The following is a 27,171-nucleotide window of genomic DNA, read 5'->3' as shown; positions in this document are numbered from 1 at the left end:
TCTGGTATTCAGGGATTGCCAGAGTAGGTTGTTTGAGGAGGCATTTTGGAGTGTTGTTCAGACTGTTGCTTGGAGTTTTGTCTGTGTGCACATCCTCATTCTCTCATTTTGTTTTTTTTCCTTTACTCCCCGGTGTTCCATGTTGCTGTTTGTGAGTGAATATTTGTATGATTGGTATATTCATTTATCCCTGTCCCCGTCTTTCCTTGTTTATCTGGTTGGTGTATTTTTATACACTAGTACTCCTCAGTTCCCTTGGTGGAGGAAGGGACAGATCAGGACAGATGTAAGAGCACAGCAAGGCATGTTGTATCGGCATATTCACCATCAGAAGTAATGTAGGGATGGACTAGGGCGCCCCCTAGCTTGTTGGATAGGGAAGGAGCCCCGAGATATCCTGCTACCGAGCTGTGTCATTCAGTATGTCACAGCACATGTTGGCATTCATGGTTCCCTCAATGAACTGTAGCTCCCCACAGTCGGCAGCACTCATCCAGCCCCAAAGGATGACACTCCCACAACCATGCTTGACTGTAGGCAAGGAACACTTGTCTTTCTACTACTTACCGGTTGCAGCCACATATGCTTGACACCATCTGAACCAAAATAAGTTTATCCTGGTCTCATCAGACCACAGGACATGGTTCCGGGACACCATGTCCTTAGTCTGCTTGTCTTCAGCAAAGTGTTTGCAGCCTTTCTTGTGCACCATCTTTACTGTAGAAGAGGCTTCCTTCTGGGACAACAGCCATGCAGACAAATTTGATGCTGAGTGCGGCATATGGTCTGAGCACTGACAGGCTGATCCCCTGCAACCTCTGCAGCAATGCTGGCAGTACTTTTATGTCTATTTTGAGTGTTAGAGTTGGAAAGGACCTCAAGGGTCACCGTTTCCAACCCCCTACTTAGTGCAGCAAAGGATTCACTTAACCATCTCAGACAGATGTGTGGTCTTTGTTTGAAGACTTGCATTGAAAGAGAACTCACCACCTCTCGTGGCAGCCTGGTCCACTCATTGACCACTCTCACTGTCAAAAAGTTTTTTCTAATCTGTATCTTCTCCCCAGGTACGGACTGGGGATGAAATTCAGCCTTGGCATTTGAAATCACACAGGCCTATGTTGTCCCCGTCCCCATGAACCAGATGGGATATATTACTAATATTACCCTGGATGGAGGAAAGGAAGATTTGCTATAAGACCAATATTTCAAATGACACCCATGGCCTGCTGGGGTAAGTGATGGAGTCAGCGACTTTGTGCTCCTTCACAACTCTTAACAGTATGAGTGTTTTGAGGACACCAATTCTGTTAACAACGTAGCAGACAAGGCGGCCCATGACCAGACAGGCCCTTCTGGCATTTGCCAGAATTGCCAGATGGTCAGTCCAGCCCTGCTTCTCCCTTTCAGTTTCATCCCATTGCTTCTTGTGTTTACTTGTGCAAATGAGAATAAGGATGATCCCTCTACACATCTCTTCAGATATTTTTTGTTTCAGCTAAACATTCCCAGATCCTTTAACCATTCCTTGTAGGACATACTTTACAGTCTTTTCACCAACCTGGTAGCTCTTCTCTGAACTTACTCCAATTTTTAAATGTGGTGACCAGAACTGGACACATTATTCCAGATGAGGCCTGACCAAGGAGGAGTAGAGGGAAATTATTACTTCACGTGATCTAGACTCTATGCTTCTCTTAATACATCCTAGAACTGTGTTTGCCTTTTTTGCTGCCATCTTTATGTAGAACAACAATTATTTTTTTCAGATCTTCAGAGAGTTGTCCCATGAAAAGATATAATGAAAAGATATAATAAAATATGTTAAAAAATGTGAAGGGTGTACTCACTTTTGTGATCTACTGCATAAGGGGTTGTCATTACATTCTTCACTTTAGAGGCCCTAGTGTGTATGTGGTGTGTGTGTGTGTGTGTGTGTGTGTATATATATATATATATATATATATATATATATATATATATATATATATATATATATATACACATATATATGTATATATATATATATGTATGTATATATATATATATATATATATATATATATATATATATATATATATATACATACAGTACAGACCAAAAGTTTGGACACACTTTCTCATTTAAAGATTTTTCTGTATTTTCATGACTATGAAAATTGTACATTCACATTGATGGCGTCAAAACTATGAATTAACACATGTGGAATCATATACTTAACAAAAAAGTGTGAAACAACTGTAATGATGTCTTATATTCTTGGTTCTTCAAAGTAGCCACCTTTTGCTTTGATGACTGCTTTGCACACTCTTGGCATTTTCTTGATGAGCTTCAAGAGGTAGTCACCGGGAATGGTTTTCACTTCACAGGTGTGCCCTGTCAGGTTTAATAAGTAGGATTTCTTGCCTTATAAATGGGGTTGGTACCATCAGTTGTGTTGTGCAGAAGTCTGGTGGATACACAGCTGATAGTCCTACTGAATAGACTGTTAGAATTTGTAGTATTATGGCAAGAAAAAAGCAGCTAAGTAAAGAAAATCGAGTGGCCATCATTACTTTAAGAAATGAAGGTCAGTCAGTCTGAAAAATTGGGCAAACTGAAATTGTCCCCAAGTGCAGTGGAAAAAACCATCAAGCGCTGCAAAGAAACTGGCTCACATTTGGACCGCCCCAGGAAAGGAAGACCAAGAGTCACCTCTGCTTCTGAGGATAAGTTTCTCCGAGTCACCAGCCTCAGAAATCTCAGGTTAACAGCAGCTCAGATTAGAGACCAGGTCAATGCCACACAGAGTTCTAGCAGCAGACACATCTCTACAACAACTGTTAAGAGGAGACTTTGTGCAGCAGGCCTTCATGGTAAAATAGCTGCTAGGAAACCACTGCTAAGCACAGGCAACAAGCAGAAGAGACTTGTTTGGGTTAAAGAACATATGGAATGGACATTAGACCAGTGGAAATCTGTGCTTTGGTCTGATGAGTCCAAATTTGAGATCTTTGGTTCCAACCACCGTGTCTTTGTGCGATGCAGAAAAGGTGAACAGATGGACTCTACATGCCTGGTTCCCACCGTGAAGCATTGAGGAGTAGGTGTGATGGTGTGGGGGTGCTTTGCTGGTGACACTGTTGGGGATTTATTCAAAATTGAAGGCATACTGAACCAGCATGGCTACCACAGCATCTTGCACGGCATGCTATTCCATCCGGTTTGCGTTTAGTTGGACCATCATTTATTTTTCAACAGGACAATGACCCCAAACACACCTCCAGGCTGTGTAAGGGCTATTTTACCAAGAAGGAGAGTGATGGGGTGCTACGCCAGATGACCTGGCTTCCACAGTCACCAGACCTGAGCCCAATCGAGATGGTTTGGGGTGAGCTGGACCGCAGAGTGAAGGCAAAAGGGCCAACAAGTGCTAAGCATCTCTGGGAACTCCTTCAAGATTGTTGGAAGACCATTCCCGATGACTACCTCTTAAAGCTCATCAAGAGAATGCCAAGAGTGTGCAAAGCAGTCATCAAAGCAAAAGGTGGCTACTTTGAAGAACCTAGAATATAAGACATAATTTCAGTTGTTTCACATTTTTTGTTAAGTATATAATTCCACATGTGTTAATTCAAAGTTTTGATGCCTTCAGTGTGAATGTACAATTTTCATAGTCATAAAAATGCAGAAAAATCTTTAAATGAGAAGGTGTGTCCAAACTTTTGGTCTGTACTGTATATATATATATTTTTTTTAGAAAATCTTCAGGTCGTGTGTCTGTTAACAGCTGACTGCAAACGTATAGCATGGTACCCAAGGGGAGAATATTTGTACAAAATCGATCAGGACTTTCCAAGGCAAAGATCAAAAAGAATAACCAAGAATAATCTGAGTCAGCACCAAGTATGAAACTGAAACAACTTGTAATATATTAGTTCCAATTCCCAGAGGGAAATAGTTTTCTTATACACTTCAGATAGTAAATGAACTAGTATGAATGCTCCTCGTCAAAATCATGCCTAACTGCAAATGGCATTACACTTTTGTAATGGACCCGTCACATATACCACCTTATGGGACATTAACTGTCCTACGTAGATGACCTGGCATCTGATGAAGTTGTAATGCTATATATTCTATACACTTGGCCTGGGACAGCTCATAAAGTCCCATGGTTTCCAGTACCACCTCTATGCTGATGACACTCAGATCTACCTTTCTGGCCCAGACGTCACTGCTCTGCTGTCCAGAATCCCAGAGTGTCTATCAGCCATATCCTACTTCTTCTCCTCTCGCTTCCTCAAACTCAATGTGGACAAATCTGAACTCATCATCTTTCCTCCATCTCATAGATCTTCCTTACCTGACCTATCTATCCCAATCAATGACTTTATGCTTTCCCCCGTACCGGAAGTCCGGTGCCTCGGAGTAACCTTTAACTCTGCCCTGTCCTTCAAACCGCACATCCAAGCTCTGTCCACCTCCTGTCGCCTACAGCTCAAAAATATCTCCAGAATCCGTCCTTTCCTCAACCGTCAATCTACTAAAATGCTTGTGGCATGCCCTCATCATCTCCCGCCTTGACTACTGCAGCATCCTTTTCTGCTGCCTCCCTGCTAACACCCTTGCACCTCTCCAGTCCATCCTTAACTCTGCTGCCCAACTAATTCATCTCTCTCCTCGCTACTCCTCCGCTTCCCCCCTCTGCAAATCTCTTCACTGGCTCCCATTCCCTCAGCGTACCCAGTTCAAATTACTAATACTGACCTACAAAGCCATCCATAACCTGTGTCCTCCATATATCTCTGAACTAATCTCCCGATATCTTCTCTCACATAATCTCCGGTCCTCCCAACACCTCCTTCTCTCCTCCACACTTATCTACTCCTCACCCAACCGCCTCCAAGACTTCAGATTTTGTGAATATCCCCCATCCTCTGGAATTCTCTGCCCCAACACGTCCGACTATCAACCACATTCAGATCCTTCAGACGGAACCTGAAAACCCATCTCTTCAGGAAAGCCTACAGCCTGCACTGACCCCGCTGCCTCCTCACCACTACCGAAGCCACCGCCTCACCAACACCGGAGCTCCTGCAACCCTCAACCTACTGTCTCCTTCCTCATAATCCTGTAGAATGTAAGCCTGCAAGGGCAGGGTCCTCACCCTTCTGTATCAGTCTGTAATTGTTAGTTTGTTTACTGTGATATCTGTAACTTGTATGTAACCCCTTCTCATGTACAGCACCATGGAATCAATGGTGCTATATCAATAAATAATAATAATATATGATCATAATGATGACATGATGATATAATGAATGTACAGTATGATGATGCCATAATGTCATTATTAAGTCACAATGATGTCATTATGATAACATAATCATGATGGTTAGAACACTGCGTTGATGATGTCATAGATAATACCATAAAAATGTCAGAATGATATATTGATGATGTCATTATGATGTTACATGATGACATAATGATGTCATCAAATCTTGTTGCTATCATGATGATGTCATAATTATATATTAATGATGTCATGATAATGCTATGATCACAATGTTCTCATGATGATTTTATAATGATTTCATAATAACTTAATGATGATATCATAATGATTTCATGTGGATGTTATAATATCCCGATAATACTATAAAGGTAAAATCATTATTATACTATATTGATATATATATTGCTGTGCACACTGTCAGATCACCGATCTGTGATGTCCCCCCCGGGACAAAGTAAAAAAGTTAAAAAACAAATTTTCCACTTGTGTAAAAAAAAAAAAAAAATCCTAAATAAAGAAAAAATATATATATATATTATTCCCATAAATACATTTCTTTATCTAAATAAAAAAAGCCAAAACAATAAAAGTACACATGTTTAGTATCGCCGCGTCCGTAACGACCCAACCTATAAAACTGCCCCACTAGTTAACTCCTTCAGTAAACACCGTAAGAAAAAAGAAAAAAAAGGAGGCAAAAAACAACGCTTTATTCTCATACCGCCAAACAAAAAGTGGAATAACACGCGATCAAAAAGACAGATATAAATAATCATGGTACCACTGAAAACGTCATCTTGTCCCGCAAAAAACAAGCCACCATACAGCATCATCAGCGAAAAAATTAAAAAGTTATAGTCCTGAGAATAAAGCGATACCAAAATAATTATTTTTTCTATAAAATAGTTTTTATCGTATAAAAGCGCCAAAACATAAAAAAAATGATATAAATGAGATATCGCTGTAATCGTACTGACCCGAAGAATAAAACTGCTTTATCAATTTTACCAAACGCGGAACGGTATAAACGCCTCCCCCAAAAGAAATTCATGAATAGCTGGTTTTTGATCATTCTGCCTCACAAAAATCGGAATAAAAAGCGATCAAAAAATGTCACGTACCCGAAAATGTTACCAATAAAAACGTCAACTCGTCCCGCAAAAAACAAGACCTCACATGACTCTGTGGACTCAAATATGGAAAAATTATAGCTCTCAAAATGTGGTAACGCAAAAAATATTTTTTTGCAATAAAAAGCGTCTTTCAGTGTGTGACGGCTGCCAATCATAAAAATCCGCTAAATAACCCGCTATAAAAGAAAATCAAATCCCCCTTCATCACCCGCTTAGTTAGGGAAAAATAAAAAAATAAAAAAAATGTATTTATTTCCATTTTCCCATTAGGGTTAGGGCTAGGGTTAGGGTTAGTGCTAGGGTTAGGGTTATTGCTAGGGTTAGGGCTAGGGTTGGGGCTAGGGTTGGGGCTAGGGTTGGGGCTAGGGTTGGGGATAGGGTTGGGGATAGGGTTAGGGCTAGGGTTAGGGCTAGGGTTATTGCTAGGGTTAGGGTTAGGGCTAGGGTTGGGGCTAGGGTTAAGGCTACAGTTAGGGTTGGGGCTAAAGTTAGGGTTAGGGTTTGGATTACATTTACGGTTGGGAATAGGGTTGGGTGTGGCTGGGTTAGAGGTGTGGTTAGAGTTACTGTTGGGATTAGGGTAAGGGGTGTGTTTGGATTAGGGTATCAGTTATAATTGGAGGGTTTCCACTGTTTAGGCACATCAGGGGCTCTCCAAACGGGACATGGCATCCGATCTCAATTCCAGCCAATTCTGCGTTGAAAAAGTAAAACAGTGCTCCTTCCCTTCAGAGCTCTCCCGTGTGCCCAAACAGGGGTTTACCCCAACATATGGGGTATCGGCGTACTCTGGACAAATTGGACAACATCTTTTGGGGTCCAATTTCTCCTGTTACCCTTGGGAAAATACAAAACTGGGGGCTAAAAAATAAGTTTTGTGGGAAAAAAAAGAGATTTTTTATTTTCACGGCTCTGCGTTGTAAACTGTAGTGAAACACTTGGGGGTTCAAAGTTCTCACAACACATCTAGATAAGTTCCTTGGGGGGTCTAGTTTCCAATATGGGGTCACTTGTGGGGGGTTTGTACTGTTTGGGTACATCAGGGGCTCTGCAAATGCAACGTGACGCCTGCAGACCAATCCATTTAAGTCTGCATTCCAAATGGTGCTCCTTCCCTTCTGAGCTCTGTCATGCGCCCAAACAGTGGTTCCCCCCACATATAGGGTATCAGCGTACTCAGGACAAATTGGACAACAACTTTTGGGGTCCAATTTATCCTGCTACCCTTGTGAAAATACAAAACTGGGGGCTAAAAAATAAGTTTTGTGGGAAAAAAAAGATTTTTTATTTTCACGGCTCTGCGTTATAAACTGTAGTGAAACACTTGGGGGTTCAAAGCTCGCAAAAAACATCTAGATAAGTTCCTTAGGGGGTCTACTTTCCAAAATGGTGTCACTTGTGGGGTTTTTTAATGTTTAGGCACATCAGGGGCTCTCCAAACGCAACATGGCGTCCCATCTTAATTCCAGTCAATTTTGCATTGAAAAGTAAAATAGCGCTCCTTCCCTTCCGAGCTCTGCTATGCGCCCAAACAGTGGTTTACCCCCACATATGGGGTATCGTCGTACTCAGGACAAATTGCACAACAACTTTTGTGGTCTAATTTCTTCTCTTACCCTTGGGGAAATAAAAAAATGGGGACGAAAAGATCATTTTTGTGAAAAAATATGATTTTTTATTTTTACGGCTCTGCATTATAAACTTCTGTGAAGCACTTGTTGGGTCAAAGTGCTCAACACACATCTAGATAAGATCCTTAAGGGGTCTACTTTCCAAAATGGTGTCACTTGTGGGGGGTTTCAATGTTTAGGCACATCATGGGCTCTCCAAACGCAACATGGCGTCCCATCTCAATTCCAGTCAATTTTGCATTGAAAAGTCAAATGGCGCTCCTTCCCTTCCGAGCTCTGCCCTGCGCCCAAACAATGGTTTACACCCACATATGGGGTATCAGCGTACTCAGGACAAATTGCACAACAATTTTTGGGGTCCAATTTCTTCTCTTACCCTTGGGAAAATAGAAAAAAATTGGGGGCGAAAAGATCATTTTTGTGAAAAAATATGATTTTTTATTTTTACGGCTCTGCATTATAAACTTCTGTGAAGCATTGTTGGGTCAAAGTGCTCACCACACATCTAGATAAGTTCCTTAGGGGGTCTACTTTCCAAAACGGTGTCACTTGTGGGGAGTTTCAATGTTTAGGCACATCAGGGGCTCTCCAAATGCAACATGGCGTCCCATCTCAATTCCAGTCAATTTTGCATTGAAAAGTCAAATGGCGCTCCTTTCCTTCCGAGCTCTGCCATGCGCCCAAACAGTGGTTTACCCACACATATGGGGTATCAGCGTACTCAGGACAAATTGTACAACAACTTTTGGGGTCCATTTTCTCCTGTTACCCTTGGTAAAATAAAACAAATTGGAGCTGAAATAAATTTTGTGTGAAAAAAAGTTAAATGTTCATTTTTATTTAAACATTCCAAAAATTCCTGTGAAACACCTGAAGGGTTAATAAACTTTTTGAAAGTGGTTTTGAGTACCTTGAGGGGTGCAGTTTTTAGAATGGTGTCACACTTGGTTATTTTCTATCATATAGACCCCTCAAAATGACTTCAAATGAGATGTGGTCCCTAAAAAAAAATGGTGTTGTAAAAATGAGAAATTTCTGGTCAACTTTTAACCCTTATAACTCCCTAACAAAAAAAATTTTTTGTTCCAAAATTGTGCTGATGTAAAGTAGACATGTGGGAAATGTTACTTATTAAGTATTTTGCGTGACATATGTCTGTGATTTAAGGGCATAAAAATTCAAAGTTGGAAAATTGCAAAATTTTCAAAATTTTCGCCAAATATTCATTTTTTTCACAAATAAACGCAAGTTATATCGAAGAAATTTTACCACTATCATGAAGTACAATATGTCTCGAGAAAACATTGTCAGAATCGCCAAGATCCGTTGAAGCGTTCCAGAGTTATAACCTCATAAAGGGACAGTGGTCAGAATTGTAAAAATTGGCCTGGTCATTAACGTGCAAACCACCCTTGGGGGTGAAGGGGTTAAAGAGTGAGAGCGATGGCGCCAAAGAGTATATACCGTACAGTTGCTAAGGTGGGGCCCTGACATGGGATACTCACCACACACGGGGATATGAACACACACACAAAATGCGCCACACACTACCACGTGCTTGAACACATATACCACCCTCAGCACACATTTCACCACACATACACCAACCTCGCCACATAAAAGTCGAAACACAAAAGTCACCGCTCAAAACTCGCCACGCGCAAAACTCGCCACATGCAAAACTAGGCACACACAAAACTCGCCACACGTGCAAAACTCACCTCATTGAAAACTCGCCACATGCAAAACTTGCACACGCGGAAAAATTGCCACATGCACAAAAGTTGCAACACATGCAAAAGTTGCCTCACACAAAACTTGCACATACTCAAAAAGCACCATACATAAAACTCGCCACGCGCAAAACTTGCTGCACACAACTTGCTACACTAACCTGTCACATGCAACTCGACACACAAAAAGTTGCTACACGCATGTCGCCACACAAAACTCATCTCACAAAAGTCGCTACATGCATGTCGCCACACGCAACTCAACACACACAACTTGACACATGAAACTCGCCCTAAAACACACACAAGTCTGGTATTATCCTTCAAAAATAAAAATCTGATTAATAAGCAGACAAACTACAAGAGCAACAACTGTACCATATAGGAAATACGGCAGCTGTCAGTCACATGACCTGTCTATTATGTGTATGTGTGAGCTAATATATACAGCCAGGGGGTGGGCTTACTGTTGGCTGGGGATTTATCAGGCTGCCAATATAGCTTACAAATACTAAGGTAAAAATACTGAGCAAATAACGTGTGAACGAGGTCTAATACAGGAGGAGATGACACACAGATATATACTATATACAGGAGATGACACACAGGTATATACTATATACAGGAGGAGATGACACACACATATATACTATATACAAGGTGAGATGACACACTGGTATATACTATATACAGGGGAGATGACATACAGGTACATATTATATACAGGGGAGATGACACACAGGTATATACTATATACAGGGGAGATGACACACAGGTATATACTATATACAGGGGAGTTGACACAGGTATATACTATATACAGGAGGAGATGACACACAGGTATATACTATATACAGGGGAGATGACATACAGGTACATATTATATACAGGGGAGATGACACACAGGTATATACTATATACAGGGGAGATGACACACAGGTATATACTATATACAGGGGAGTTGACACAGGTATATACTATATACAGGAGGAGATGACACACAGGTATATACTATATACAGGGGAGATGACACACACATATATACTATATACAGGGCAGATGACACACAGGTATATCCTATATACAGGGGAGATGACACACAGGTATATCCTATATACAGGGGAGATGACACACAGGTATATACTATATACAGGGGAGTTGACACAGGTATATACTATATACAGGAGGAGATGACTCACAGGTATATACTATATACAGGGGAGATGACACACACATATATACTATATACAGGGCAGATGACACACAGGTATATCCTATATACAGGGGAGATGACACACAGGTATATCCTATATACAGGGGAGATGACACACAGGTATATACTATATACAAGGGAGATGACACACAGGTATATACTATATACAGAGGAGATGACACAGGTATATACTATATACAGGAGATGACATACAGGTACATACTATATACAGAAGATGACATACAGGTATATACTATATACAGGGGAGATGACATACAGATATATACTATATACAGGAGATGACATACAGGTATATACTATATATAGAAGGAGATGACATACAGGTATATAGTATATACAGAAGAGATGACATACAGGTATGTACTATATACAGGAGGAGATGACACATAGGTATATACAATATACAGGAGATGACACAGCAGGTATATACTATTTACAGGGGAGATGACATACAGGTATATACTATATACAGGAGATGACATACAGGTGTATACTATATATAAGAGAGATGACAAATATGTATATACTGAGGGGCAAATGAGAGGTGTGAGGTGAAAATGAGGGGTGTGAGGTGAAAATGATAAGGTGTGAGTGCAAATTGAGAGGAGTGAGGGAAAATAGTGGAGTGATCGGAAAATGACAGATGTGAGGTCAAAATGACAAGAGTTAGGGGGGAATGAGAGGAGTGAGAGGGAAAAAAAGAGAAGTGAGGGGGAAAATGAGAGGTGTAAGAAAGAAAATGAGAGATGTGAGGGGGAAAATGAGAGGCGTGATGGGAAAATAAGAGAAGTGAGGTGCTATAACTAACCACAGATATTTACTATGCCCAGGCAACGCCGGGCTCTTCAGCTAGTTTGCATATAAAAATGCATTTTCTGAAAAACTAAGCAAGTAACGAACGCCAGTGTAAAAATGATTTTTATGGGAGCTAAAACCCATAAAGGACTATATAAGCAGTTTAGATCAAGTGTTGGGGGTGACGGTCTCCTTTTAAACTATAATGCCCAGTATGCTCCCCCTTGTAGTGACTGTTGACAAAGATAATTTTATCAATTAACAATATGAAATGGATTTGATGCTCTAGACCTTTAAACCATTGTTAAAACAAAATGTTTTTAAAAGGTGGACTTTTACTCTAAGAAAGATATGGCGGAATCATTTTTCAAGTAATTATGTAAAAGCAATAATTGAAATCGATATCAAAGTAGACCAAAAACGACATACATATATCACAGTTACAGATTAGCCAGATATTAACAAACTTCCTAACTTCGGCCAATACAAACCAAATGGAACAAAATATGGCACTGCTGCCACTTCTATCCAACTGCATGGCACAATGCCAGGATTTCACCCATCAGAACGACCTTAGTTTCGATAGGACTCCATCTTGATTGGTAAAATCTTAGTGATAATCCCAATAGAAGGAGAGACGTGCGGCACTCGCCATATGCAATGTTTCCTTCTTTATCATTGTTAATTGATAGAAACAGACACTTGGCGCGACACGTTACACAAAATGACCACAGAAGCGGTGAGTGATGTGACATGGCCATTGCCTGTAGCGCGTCTCTTTGTTGGAATGAACCTCCATCAATAGTTCTCATTGTGAATGAGTTATGTCAACGCTGCGCACACCCGTAATTGTTGGCTCCAGATTTCCCTGACTCACATTCATCACTAAGTAAGAGAATCTCCCGGATTAAGATTATATAACCTCCTGTGCTGTGTCCTAGAGTACAGACACCAAATCTGGTAAATCCTCCTAGTCTGTCCAGTACTTTCCTCTTACGGCAAGATTAGCTAAATTACCAATCTCTCTGTAGCAGCTTTAGCAATGGGGTAGATCAGTTCCTCCTGTAGAGGCCACTAAATCCTGTACCCCACCCCTATGAAACTATTCAGGACATCTCTATTTGAAGATTTGGGTACATTACCATCTGCTAGACCCCATGAGGTCTGCATAACCTTAAACACCCCTTGTTCTAATTGCTGACCTTTTAATGTCCAAGTCTGGAGAGCTGAGATCCTTCATGTGCCTCAGTCTGAGATCAGAACATTCCTTGGAAGAAGTACAAGAAGGGTGTTAACGCCTGCAGTCTGTACTCAATCCAGCCAGAACAAACTTGTCTCTCTGGCCAGAACACTGTAGCTTAAAAGTTGGCTGGTGATTATTAATCTCATCGTATCCTCATTTTTTCCTAACTTTACTACTATCAATGCGATGCTATTTTCTGCTATGGTTAACGTAAACTTTCCAAAAAGTAGAGAAAGAATGTAGCCAGACAATGATCACACTTTCCTGAGAGCACCCTTCCCCCAAAACAATCATAGCAAGATTCTGTAAAGGTTCATTTACATCCTCATTCCTGTATCCATATACATAGGCCAAGGCAGAGAGGCTCCCGTGTCCTCCATGGCACGCACCATCTGGGCACATTTGGCACCAGTTAGTTGGATTAATTCATGTATAAGATGCCATCTTGCACAAAAATATGTGAACATAGGATTATCGCTGTGGAATAACTTGGCAAGCGTGAATATTTGGGATTAATGAGTGATATTTAGAACTGCTGATACTACGTTTGCCCTGCACATATCTGTGACATAACCCAACAGGAAAAGTCTTTTTACTGCACACTAATTAGCGCAAAGCCATGTGGATCGCTGGTAAAGAGCTGCACAGGAATAGATAACCTTCCTCAGAAGAAATGCTTGTAGAAAAGAAGAGTTATTTACCCTCGGATTAAGATAGAGATACCACTAATAAGATTAGAGACTTTGTATTACAGCTGCACACAATGTATGGAGCCAGAACTAGCACTGACCAGAGCAGAAGCAGCCAGGATTAAAGAGCATTTTTGAGACAAGTGCCATTGTGGTATCTGTGTGAAGTTAAATAGTAACTGCACTTTTCCATAAATCAATAGTACTAGTGAAGATAAGAAGCTTAAGATATATATCTCATCAAAGAAACAAAATGCTTTTTCCACTGATCAGTCTGCATTGATCATTCATTCAAAAACAAAAAAAAAACAAACCCTCAAATCTGTCTACAAATCTGTATGCAATGCCTATAGAACAGGGAAGAAAAAGATAGCCAACTTCTGAAAATGCAGAATACTAATTATATAATGAATAAAAAGTCTTATTCATTCGCAAAAATAAAAAATAGAATTATTCTTAACGTTAATTCGGTTTCTAGGAACCTTCCACGACGGCATATGGAGGTTGCCTCTTTGCCCTAATGGGGAACAGGAAATGGAGAGGTTAAAAGGCCCTCCCACCTCCCTCTCACCAGTGACTTATAACTGAAAACCATAGCACCGGTTTACCTTGAATCCCAGAATTTAATCCAGGAGTATAGGGAGGGAACTAGCGCCGTCGTGGAAGGTTCCTAGAAACCGAATTAACGGTAAGAATAATTCTATTTTCTCTAGTCACCTTCCACGACGGCATATGGAGGAATACCAACTGATTTGGCGCTAGGGAGGGACAACGGCCTGGAGTACTTTCCGGCCGAAGGCTAAATCTTTGTTGGGCATTATATCCAGTCTGTAATGTCTGGAGAAAGTATGCAATTAAGACCATGTGGCTGCCCTGCAGATTTGCTCTGCTGATGCACCTGCTCTTTCTGCCCAGGAGACTGAGGTTGAGTGGAATGAGCCTTGATTCCCACTGGAGGAGTTTTGTCTTGAGCCAGGTATGCTTCTGCTATTGCTCTCTTTATCCAGTTGGCAATAGTACTTTTGGCTACTTTTTTTCCTTTGTTTTGTCCTGACGGATGGACAAATAGATTGTGGTCGATTCTGTAAGAACTGGTTTGTTCTAAGTAAAATAATACAACGCGCCTGACGTCCAGCATATGGAATTTCTCTTCCTTTGGATTTGCAGGATTTTGGCAAAAAGAAGGTAGAATAATTTCCTGGGAGCGATGGAAGTCTGATACGACCTTTGGAAGGAAGGAAGGGTCTAGGCGTAGTATTATAGAGTCATCTCGGATGGACAGGTATGGCTCTCTTATTGAGAGGGCTTGCAATTCTCCCACCCTCCTTGCTGATGTAATAGCCACTAGAAAAATTGTTTTATAAATTAGATTTTTCCGGGAGCAGGAGGATAATGGTTCAAAGGGGGGACCCGTGAGCCCCTGTAACACCAGGTTGAGATCCCACAGTGGTACTGTTATTTGCTTCTTTGGATTCATTCTGGAAGCCGATATCATGAATCTCTTTACCCAGCGATGATTTGCCAGATCTTGATTGAATATTGAGCTGAGGGCGGACACCTGGACTTTTAAGGTGCTAGGTCTGAGGCCTATTTCTAAACCCCTTTGTAAAAAATCTAGAATTTTTGAAATGTTCGGGTTGAAGGGATCTGGCACCTCAGGAAGACAAAAGGATGAGAATTTCTTCCAGATTTTATTATATATAGCAATGGTTACCGGTTTCCTAGATTTTTGAAGTGTGGAAACCACTGCATCTGATAGTCCTCGGGCTCTTAATATTTGGGCTTCAGTAGCCATGCCGCCAGATTCCACTTGTGGGCATCTAGGAGATGGATTGGTCCTTGAGAAAGAAGGTCTTCTTCCATCGGAAAGTGGAACGGCCCATCCACCTGAAGGTCCACTATCAGGTTGTACCAACTCCTCTTGCGCCACAGCGGAGCTACCAATATGGTAGGGGTTTGTTCTTCTCGCACTTTCTGTAAGACTTTCGCCAGTATTGGGATTGGTGGAAACGCATAAGCCAGCCGGAAATTCCACTTCTGGACCAGTGCATCCACGCCTTTGGAGCCGTCCCTGGGGTTCAGAGAGAAGAATGCTTCGACTTTCGCATTTCGGCTGGATGCAAAGAGGTCGATTTCTGGGAGACCCCATTTGTTCACCAGCATCTCGAAACTTCGGTTGCTCAGGCACCATTCCCCCGGATGTATGTCCTGGCGACTTAGATAGTCGGCCTGAATGTTGGACGAGCCTTTCAGGTGAACCGCTGTCAGAGATAAGAGATGTCTTTCTGCCCAGGAGCATAGTCGGGCAGATATATTCTTCAGGCAATTGTTTTTTGAACTGCCCTGATGTCTGATGTGGGCCACCGTGGTCACATTGTCCGAATATATCCGAACGTGATGTCCCTTGATCAGATGACCTCCTACTAGTAGGGCTTCTTCTACAGCTTTTAGCTCTCTGTAGTTGGAAGATTTCTTGCTTGTTGACTGGTCCCAGAGACCTTGGAAAGGGGTGTGATTTATCATGGCCCCCCAGCCTCTCTGGCTGGCGTCTGTTGTAACTGTGGTCAGTGGGACTTGCGTCCAGCTGACCCCTTTTTGTAAATTTTTTGGGGACATCCACCATGCCAGGGAGGCTTTGACACGGCCTGGCGTGTACAGTCTTTTGTTCAAAGAACTGGGATGGCCATCCCAATTCTGCAGGATATGTGCCTGAAGAATTCTGGAATGGGCCTGGGCCCATGGTACCGATTGAATGCAGGCTGTCATCGAGCCTACAAGAGACATGCCTTCTCTGATTGTAGGGGATCTGGTGTCCCTGAACGTTTTGACCTTTGATAGAAGGGTTAGACGGTGTTCTGATGGGAGGAAGGACATTTGTCTTGCAGAGTCCAGGAGGACTCCCAGGAATTTCCTGCATTTGGAGGGTCGTAGGTGAGATTTTTCCAGATTCGGCACCCACCCAAGAGATGTCAGGATTTCGAGAGTCTTGGATACATGAGATTCCAGGCCCTGTTTGGTAGGCGCTATTAACAGAAGGTCGTCTAGATACGGCACTATACAGACGCCTTGCCTCCGGATATATCGGATTACGTACCGGTAATGCTCTTTTATAGAGCCCACGACAGCACCCACTGAGAGAGGGGATCCGCCCCTAGGAACAGGAAACCTACAGAGAGATAAAAGGGGCGGCCCCCCCTCGCTCCTCAGTTGTTTTACAGAGAATAAGGAGGAACCGCCGCCAGGTTTTTTAGTTAACAGGTTCAGGCATATATACATATTTACCAGTTCATATCATATTACTCTATTATATACATCTCCCTATTAAGGCACCACGTGCAACTAAATAAAGAAAAAAGGGAGGGATTTGAATGGGTGCTGTCGTGGGCTCTATAAAAGAGCATTACCGGTACGTAATCCGATATTTTCTATTCGCCACGACAGCACCCACTGAGAGATTTTCAGAGACTATATACTGGGTGGGTTAACTGAATCAAGAACCGAAACCCCAAAGGTTAGGTCAGAAGCAGCAGATAGATCTAATCTATAATGTCTATAGAAGGTGTTTGGTGAAGACCAAGTTGCAGCCTTACATATAAGATCTATCGGCACGTTCGCCCTTTCTGCCCAGGAGGTCGATACGGCTCTTGTGGAGTGTGCTCCCACATGCATTGGAGGATCTCTTCCTCCAGCTTTATACGCCAGGACTATGGCATCTCTTATCCAGCGTGACAGCGTGTTCTTTGTAACTCTGGAACCCTTGGTTTTTCCCTGGAAAGATACAAAGAGAGCCCTACTCTTCCTCCAGTCCCTAGTCTTCTCTAAATAGGCTAGAATAGTTCTCTTAACATCTAGGGTATGAAGCCTGGCTTCTTCTGGAGTTGAGTGGTCTTTATAGAAGGTAGGTAACAAGATCTCCTGGGATCTATGAAAGCTAGTGGCTACCTTAGGAAGATAACAAGGGTCCGTTTTCAGAATTATTCTATCGGATGTCACGGATAGATAAGGAGGGTCAATTGATAAGGCATGGAGATCACTCACTCTTCTAGCGGATACCAGGGCTACTAACAGTATCGTTTTTAGCGAGATGTTCTTTATTGAGGCCGCGTCTAGAGGCTCAAACGGGCTTTGTGTCAAGGCATCTAGGACTAGAGATAGATCCCACTGAGGCACCTGTGGTATATGAATAGGTTTTGATCGTTCACATGCTGATATAAAACGCGAAACCCATCTATCTCCTGCCACATCATAACTAAAGAGTGCTCCCAGAGCTGAGACCTGGACTCTTAGGGTATTTACAGACAGTCCCAATTCAAGCCCTTTTTGTAAGAACTCCAATATTGAAATTATGGGTACCTCAGCGGAAAGTTGTGTAGTATGAAATTGAAGGAATTTTCTCCAAACCCTGATATAGATTTGGGTAGTAGACGGCTTCCTACTCTTCATAAGAGTATCTATAAGCCCACTGGAAAAACCCCTTAAAGTTAGTAAGTGCCTCTCAAATTCCATACAGTCAGATTCATGCCTTTTACCCGAGGATGGAAAAATGGTCCCTGAGACAACAGGTCCTTGGACTGAGGCAGGATCCAAGGGTCTGTAGTTGACATCGCCCTGAGCCATGAGAACCATGGCCTTTTGGGCCAGAATGGGGCCACCAACAGGACTCTTGCTCCCTCCTCCCTTATTTTTCTGATTACTATAGGTAATAGGTTCCATGGAGGGAATGCATAGGCCAGGTCGAATGTCCATGGCACCTGAAGGGCATCGAATATGTCGGGTTTGTCCAGTCTGCAAAGGGAGGCAAAAGTTTTGACCTGACGGTTGGACCTTGTTGCGAACAGGTCTATTTGAGGTACTCCCCATCGGTCTGTTATTAATTTGAAAATCTTTCTGCTGAGCATCCATTCCCCTTGATGAAGGGTATGGCGACTGAGGAAATCTGCCCGAACATTGTCTATGCCTCTGATGTGCACCGCTGATAAGGACAACAGATGACTTTCCGCTAAGGTCATGATGTCCGATGAGATTTTCATAAGATTCTCTGACCGTGTACCTCCTTGATGGTTCAAATAGGCTACTGCCGAGGTGTTGTCCGAGAGGACCCTTGTGTGAGAGCCTCGTAGCTGGGGAAGAAAGCGGAGTAGGGAGTAATATATGGCTCTTAATTCTTTTACATTAGAGGAATTAGTCAGTTCTGATCTGGACCAAAGGCCCTGAACCACCTGATCTTTAAAATGTGCTCCCCAGCCTTCCGGACTAGCATCCGTGGTTACTATGGTAGTAGGGGTGATGACCCAAGGTACCCCCTCTGATAGATTTCCCCAATCTAACCACCATGTAAGGGAGTGTACTACCTCTGATGATAAATAAATTGTTCGGTCCAAATGTCCTTTTTTAATGTCCTCCTGCAATATAAATTTCTGGAGCTGCCTGGTATGGAATTGCGCCCATTTAACCGCAGGGATACAAGATGACAATGAACCTAGTAATGACATGGCATTTCTAAGAGACATGCTACGTCTTTTGATTGCCAGGCTTACTTTGCCAACAATAGAAGACTTCTTATCATCAGGTAACCGACAAATTTGGTCCACTGAATCCAGAAGGAGTCCTAGGAATCTCTGACAAGTGACAGGTTGGAGTCTGGATTTTTCCCAGTTGACAATCCAGCCTAGCGTTTGTAAGGAAAACGCCACCTCCTCCAACCTTTGTTTACACTGTAAGGAGTTTTTTCCCACAATTAGTAGGTCATCCAGATATGGAATGACCAGAGTGTCTTTTAATCGCAGAAAAGACATTACCTCCAATAGCAATTTAGTAAAGACCCTAGGGGCCATGGATAGGCCAAAGGGCATTGCTCTATATTGTAAATGGCGAATTTGCCCGTCTATAATTACTGCTACCCGAAGGAACTGCTGGTGTGACTGGTGTATAGGAAGATGGTAATACGCATCTTTAAGATCCAGTACTACCATGTAACAGTTTGGGAACAGATTTTTAATGGCTGACCGAACAGATTCCATTTTAAATGTTGTGGGTTTTATGAACGTGTTCAGTTTTCTCAGATTAAATATAGTTCTATAGGATCCGTCAGGTTTAGTAATCAGAAACAAGGGGGAGTAGAACCCCATCCCTGTTTGAGATGACGGAACGTCTATCAAAACCCGTTTGGCAAGAAGGGACTTAATTTCTATCTCCAGAGCTTCTTGTTGTAGTCTGGACTTTAGGGAGGTGAGCAAGAAGGAATCCGGAGGTTTTCGAATAAAGTCTAGGGTGAGGCCTGAGGATATTAATTTTAAGGCCCATGGATTAACAGTTATTTCATTCCATTGATTTATAAATCCTAGAAGTCTACCGCCCACTGGTGGAATAGGGTTCCCGGAATTTCTCAGCTGGTTTGAAGGGACGTTTATTAAACAAATTGCCCTTTTGCCTGAACTCTTTGTTCCTCCATTCTTTAAAGCCTCCCTTTCTGCCAAATGATGGCTTCCTGAATGCCCTTCTGTAAGAAGGAACAAATGGATTAGGGAAGCCCTTCTTCCGCTCACCCGCTTTAGTGAGAATTTCATCCAACACACTTCCAAAGAGGTACTCACCCTGACAGGGTATGGCACATAATTTGGATCTAGACTGGGCATCACCCTTCCAGTTTTTTAGCCATAAAGCTCGGCGAGCAGTATTGGAGAGGCTAGCTGTTCTGGCCGCCAGGCGGAGAGAGTCCACGGAGGCATCGGATATAAATGCTGCAGCACCTTTTATCAAGGGAATTGACGCCCGTAACTTCTCTCTAGAAACCCCGTTTCTGATATTTTGGTCCAGCTGCTCCAACCAAACCAGCATAGACCTACTGGTACATGTGGCTGAGATTGCTGGCTTGAAGGCAGTAACACAGGCCTCCCATGATTTTTTAAGGAGTGCATCCGATTTTCTGTCCATGGGATCGGACAAGGAACCTGCGTCCTCTACGGGTAAGGTGGAACGGCGAGATGTAGATGCTACTGCCGCATCGACTTTCGGTACTTTAGCCCAGGAATCCATATCCTCGTCATCAAAGGGGTAGCGTCTCTTGCAGGGTATTGGCACAAACCCCTTTTGCCCTTTACCCCATTCTTTTTTAACGAGGTCTTTTATGGCCTGATTTACAGGAAATACCTGGCCCTTCCTCTGAGAAAGACCAGCGAACATAAGTTCCTGTGGCGTTTGGGGTTCTTTTGACTCAGCCAACCCCATCGTACTTCTTACTGACTTTATTAAACTGTTGACACCGTCAGTAGGAAAACAGACATAGTTCTGTTCCCCTGATGATTCAGACGATTGAGACACATCCGAATCCACCTCCCCACTCTCTGCTGACGTGTCAGCTTTAGGTGAGGACTTTCTCCTACTCCTTTTTTCCACATTAACAGAGGGGCCCCCTCCTAATGACTGCAGCTCCTCACGAATTATAAGCCGTATGTCATTCATTTTAACCGACTCCTCCTGCTGCAAGGTATTATTTATACAGGCTTGACACAGCTTTTTAAGATAGGAGTCAGGCAGGGGCTCAGTACATATAGCACACTGTTTATGCTTTGTTTTCCCCGTCCTCTTTGCCTAAAAACATAAGCAGAGGAAATACTTATAAGCTCTCTTGAAGCTATATAACATTCACCCAGAAGCACATGTATCTACCGGTTGCTGGGTTTGCCTGGCCTGGGGTGTGGAACGGGACGATCTCCCTCCTGATTTCACAGTGGAATCACTCCTCTTAGAGTGTCCACCATCTTTAGTTCTGGCATCACTACTGGGAATCAGTAGGTCCTCCATAGGGCGCACAGAGACTTCCTCTTGGGACGACATGACAGCGCGCCGTCTGTCCCTGCTCATGTGCCTTTTATAGTGTAGGCTTTTCACACACACACACTTCCTCCCCCTTTTTTTTTTTTTTTTTTTTACCTGATACCTTGGTGCAGCGTCAGGGGGCATGGAGAAACCGCCAGAGGAAACCAATATGGCGGTTCCCCCGGAAATAGACTGCTGACCTCCTGGGGGCAGGGATCCACTTCCGGGATGCGGCTCTACTGCGCATGCGCCGGCGTCTCAGCCGGCCGGCTTTCAAAGCGCTACCTCTCCCACGTCACCGCCATACCTGAGGGACTGGGAAACAGCTGATGACCACTCCACACACTTCGGAGGGTATCGCCACCTGGGTCCGGAAACCTGCTTGCTTCAGGTAAGTCGATCAGCCCAGGCACACCGCATCACCGGCCATCCCTTACAACGATGTCCCAGCAGGGAGATCGTTGTCCACCGACTGTAACAGATGAGGGGGGAACCAACAGGAACGCCCGACTCTGTTTACTCACTCTGGAGCCCCTGTTGCTCAGCAGAGACGCACAGGCGGCATCCAGGCAAGTTTTCCTCTTGCAATTAGTTTCAGAGAGTCTTCTCTGTAGGTTCCCCTTTAGGAACAGGAAACCAACTGAGGAGCGAGGGGGGGCCGCCCCTTTTATCTCTCTGTAGGTTTCCTGTTCCTAGGGGCGGATCCCCTCTCTCAGTGGGTGCTGTCGTGGCGAATAGAAAAAAGGAGATTACTTCCCCCATTATTTTGGAAAATACCCTTGGAGCAGAAGAGATTCCAAATGGGAGGACGTTGAATTGATAATGCTCTATCAGACGTCCTCTCTGTACAGCAAATTTGAGGTATTGGCGATGTCTTGGGTGAATGGGGATGTGAAAGTAGGCATCTTTCAGATCGAGAGTGGCCATGAAGGAGTGTGGACCTATCAAGGGAATGGCATTCTTCACTGATTCCATCTTGAATCTTCGGTACTTGATATGCCGATTGAGATTCTTTAGATTTATAATAACACGGGACTCGCCCGATGGTTTGGGAACCAGGAATAGGCGAGAGTAATGCCCCCGATCCCTCTCCCATTCTGGTATTTGGGATATCGCACCCGACATCTTTAGGGTCCTGAGACCGGACTCCAAATTGGATTGATCTTTCAGGGAAGGTAGGGAGGTGACTTTTAGACCCCGTGGGGGGGAGGAAATGAATTCTATTAAGAGACCCTTTTTGATGACATTGAGGATCCAGGGGCAAGACGTGATGTTTTGCCACTGGGAGTAAAAATTTGAAAGTCTCCCCCCCACTGGATCGGAGTCACCGTTTTTCCTGTTGAGATTGCTGTTGTTGTTGTTGAGGGATAAGGATGTTTCTCCCTCCTCCCTTCGGGTAACTCCACCTCCCGGACTTGCCTTTTCCCCTCTGAGAGGTTTGGGCCTGAAAGGGACGAAAAAACTTCTTTTTGGGAGTTTTTTGTTCTGGGAGGGCTTTCTTTTTATCGGTAGCTTTCTCTAAGATGTCGTCAAGAGAAGGCCCGAAAACGTAGTTCCCTTTAAATGGTATGGCGCATAATTTGGCCTTAGAGGTGATATCACCAGACCACATTTTTAGCCACAGCGCCCTTCTGGCCGAGTTAGTCTGTACTAACGACCTTGCAGCAATTCTGATAGTTTCCATAGAAGAATCCGCTAGGAAACCCGTGGCTCTAAGGAGACTAGGAATTGAGTCTAATAATTCAGCTCTTGAAGTGCCTTGGGATATGTGAGATTCCAGTTCACCTATCCAGCGGAATAGAGCTCTAGCCACGCATGTTGATGCGATATTGGCTTTGAGGGCTACCGAGGAGGTCTCCCATGATTTCTTTAATAGACTCTCTATCTTCCTGTCCATCGGATCTTTTAATTGTGACGAGTCTTCGAATGGAAGAGCCGTTCTTTTAGCCACTCTTGCCACCTGAGAGTCAACTTTAGGGACATCCCATTTGGTCAATTCGCCTTCTAAGGGGAATCTACGCTTCATCTCGGATGGAGTACTGAGGCGTTTTTCAGGTAATTCCCACTCTTGGTCAATCATATCAGAAATATTCTGGTGGATTGGAAACCCCACCCGTTTACCCTTGGTTATGCCACCAAACATCTGGTCCTGTATGGACTGGGGTTCTGGCTCCTCCTCCAGCCCCATAGTACTGCGTACCGCAGCTACTAAGTCCTCAATCCAGTCTGAAGAAAAGAGATATTTTCTGGCCTCAGATGTAATAGAGGATGCAGATTCCTCCTGACGACCTGAGGATGAGGCATAAGAGAGGTCTGACTCAGATTCAGAATCCTCTTCCTGGATCTTCCTTTTTTTGGCTGGAGAGGGTGGTGGAGGGGTAAAGGCTGCTAGGGAGGATTGCACCTCTTGCTTGATCAGGGATCGGATTTCCTCTAGTAAAGAAGGTTGCTCTGCCCTGACAACTTTGTCAGTACAGGTCCTGCAGAGTTTTTTCTCCCATGAAGGTGGCAGCTTAATATTACAGATGGCACACATCTTTTTAACAGTAGTTTTGGGGGTAGACCTTTCTCCCTGCAATGAGAGGGGAGAGAGAGAGTGACCAAGGATACCCCAAAGTTACTATCTAAGGACCCCTGTCCCTGCGGCACTTACTGTGGCAGGGGCAGCGCTGGGCTCTGCAAGCGCAGGGCAGGTACTGCTCTCCATGACAGGAACGGTCTTACCTGCGACGTTTTCTGGCAGGTTTTATACGCAGCGGTATGCACCTGCCCCCAGCGATGTGGATACACCTCCTCCTCCCCTCCATGGTCCAGCGTGGAGGACGCCGTCCTGCACGAGACACCGCCGGCGGAAGTGCCTCCAGGGAGCGCAGAAAAGGACCGGAAGTGACGCGCGCGACCACTTCCGGGTTGCCAGCGGCATGTTGGAGGGGAAGGAGACCGGAGAGCTCCAGGAGGACTCCGGTTGGGAACACTAGCCTGCTTTGCCCTCACGGGGGCGCGGGAAGGCTAGGCACAGGTCCCGAGGACACCGCAGCGCGGCGCGACGGGAGCAGCATAGGCAGGGAGGTAAGATACGACCCCATGCTGCCCGGTTACACACAAGCCGACGCTTGTCAGATGCAGCAGTCACCGGCCACCACTGCATACGAAAGTAAACCTCTCCTGTCCCATGGGGAACAGGAAAGACACTGGTGAGAGGGAGGTGGGAGGGCCTTTTAACCTCTCCATTTCCTGTTCCCCATTAGGGCAAAGAGGCAACCTCCATATGCCGTCGTGGAAGGTGACTAGAGAAAAAGCTTATTCTGAAAGTGCACTTTATTGGAGTTAATGAAAATGGCTTAGATGTGAAAGCAGACATGAAGCTTTATGGTAAGAAATCCCCAAAAGCCATTTATTTAGGAGCGCTCTTTATAGGTCTTGCAGTACATAAAGGAAAATACACAAGGTCAGGTGGACCCAAGGTTTACAGATTCACATGGTGTGAATCAGAAAGCCAAGGGGCCTATAAAGTACCACATACTAAAGGCACAGGTTCATTCTCATTAATCCATGCAGTCTGTAAGAAATACATTTGTATTTATCAGATGTTGTATTTTCCCTTGAAAGATGGCAGCACTAATGATGCAATGGGCACATGTGGCTCCAATAAGCCGATAATTCAGAACCCAAGGCCTGCCTTAGGCTATGTGTCCACGTTCAGGAAATGCTGCGTTTTTGATGCAGCACTGAGCCACAGCGTCAAAAACGCAGCGTCCAGATGTTACAGCATAGTGGAGGGGATTTAATGAAATCCCGTCTCCACTGTGCATTAAAAAACGCATGCGGAATTCCCGCAAAAACGCACATGCGGTGCGTTTTTTCAGAACGCAGCATGTTGCTACAATGAGCAAAACACGCAGGAACACCGCAGGTGACCTGCCAGTGACCTCAGGTGCATTTTTGGTCAGGATTTTACCTGCATAAAATCCTGACCAAAGCCTGAAGCAATCCTGAACGTGGACACATACCCTTAGGCTATGTGCAAACGTAAGAAAAAAAAAGTGCAGGATTTTCTGCACAAAATCCGCATCTCCTGGCAGATTCCGCAGCCAAACGGATTTGCCGCGGTTTTTATGCGGAATTGATGCGGATTTTCTGCGGTTTTTGCCACTGCGGAATTTTAACATGGAGGGGTGCAGAAACACTGCAGATCCGCACAAAAGTAGTGACATGCAGTTCTTTGAAATCCGCAGCAATTCTGCACAGCTTTTTTTTTCCCATAGAACAACATTGCACTATAAATCACAGTGCGAATCTGCAGCGTTTGTGCGGAAAAATCCGCTGCGGATCTGCAGCAAATCCGCATCGTGTGCACATAGCCTTACTATGAACAGAACCGTGGATTGCTTACACCAGGGCGTCTTGCTGAACAGGCACTTTCATCAGCTCTGAGGACTTCATTCAGAAGTAATCTGTATTGACTATAAACAGGGAATTGCCTCATTTTCTCTTTTAAATTAGAGCTAAATTTTGGCTACTGGTGAAAGGCGAGGGCTTTGACTTGGGAAGTGCCCATGTAACCTGATGATTTCCATATAGTTGGCCAAACCGAACCAGTTCAGAGGGACCAGTTACAGATCCTGTGTGTGCAGAGCTTGAGTTCTCCCTCACGATTCTACCCTGACAGATATGGGATGGAAGGAGGATTGGGCATGTTCATTTTTAACCTTTAAAGGGAACCTGTCACCACGTTTTTGGAAGATGGGATAAAAATAGCGTTAAATAGGGGCAGAGGTGGGCGTTACATTAGTGTGTGTGTTATGCGTTTATTACCCACCTAAGTTGCCGAAATAACTTTGCAAAGTCTCCGTTTTCGCCTGTCAATCAGGCTGGTCATGTCGCATGGGCGTTGTCTTCCCCCAGATTTGGCGTAGTTTTCCGTTGGTGGCGTAGTGGTGTGCGCATGCCCAAAGTCCGGAATCCTCTTCCAGGGGATTTAAAATAGCGCGGTGTTCGTTATTGCATTGGTGATCGGTGGGCGCGGCCATCTTCCTTTGGCCGCGCGTGCGCAGAAGCGGCGCTCTGCTGGCCGCGGCTTCAGGAAAATGGCCGTCGCGATATCCATCTGCGCACGCGCGGCATCCCGCGGCCATTTTCCTGAAGCCGCGGCCAGCAGAGCGCCGCTTCTGCGCACGCGCGGCCAAAGGAAGATGGCCGCGCCCACCGATCACCAATGCAATAACGAACACCGCGCTATTTTAAATCCCCTGGAAGAGGATTCCGGACTTTGGGCATGCGCACACCACTACGCCACCAACGGAAAACTACGCCAAATCTGGGTGAAGACACCACGCCCATGTGACCTGACCAGCCTGATTGACAGGCGAAAACGGAGACTTTGCAAAGTTATTTCGGCAACTTAGGTGGGTAATAAACGCATAACACACACACACTAATGTAACGCCCACCTCTGCCCCTATTTAACGCTATTTTTATCCCATCTTCCAAAAACGTGGTGACAGGTTCCCTTTAATCCATTTCTGCTCAATGGATGCCCATCTCCAGAAGTGGCTTACTCCACTCTACCATTGAAAATTCAGACATGCTGAGCCAAGAAATCTGCATTTATGCG

General features: G+C 44.0%; 1 protein-coding gene across 1 annotated transcript in view; it reads right to left on the bottom strand.

Annotated features, from left to right (window-relative positions):
* Window positions 1–13,034, bottom strand: part of MLX (MAX dimerization protein MLX) — a 132,667-nt gene extending 119,633 nt beyond the window's left edge. Inside the window, exon 1 of the mRNA XM_077251990.1 lies at window positions 13,010–13,034. The gene's annotated coding sequence lies outside the window, so the exon portion shown is untranslated. The remainder of the gene's footprint in view (window positions 1–13,009) is intronic.
* Between the last annotated feature and the right edge of the window lie 14,137 nt (window positions 13,035–27,171).

Source organism: Ranitomeya variabilis, chromosome 4 (assembly GCF_051348905.1).
Source record: "Ranitomeya variabilis isolate aRanVar5 chromosome 4, aRanVar5.hap1, whole genome shotgun sequence".
NCBI classification, from domain to species: domain Eukaryota; kingdom Metazoa; phylum Chordata; class Amphibia; order Anura; family Dendrobatidae; genus Ranitomeya; species Ranitomeya variabilis.
The sequence above is the reverse complement of the archived record's forward strand: the minus strand, read 5'-3'. Positions and strand labels throughout refer to the sequence as shown.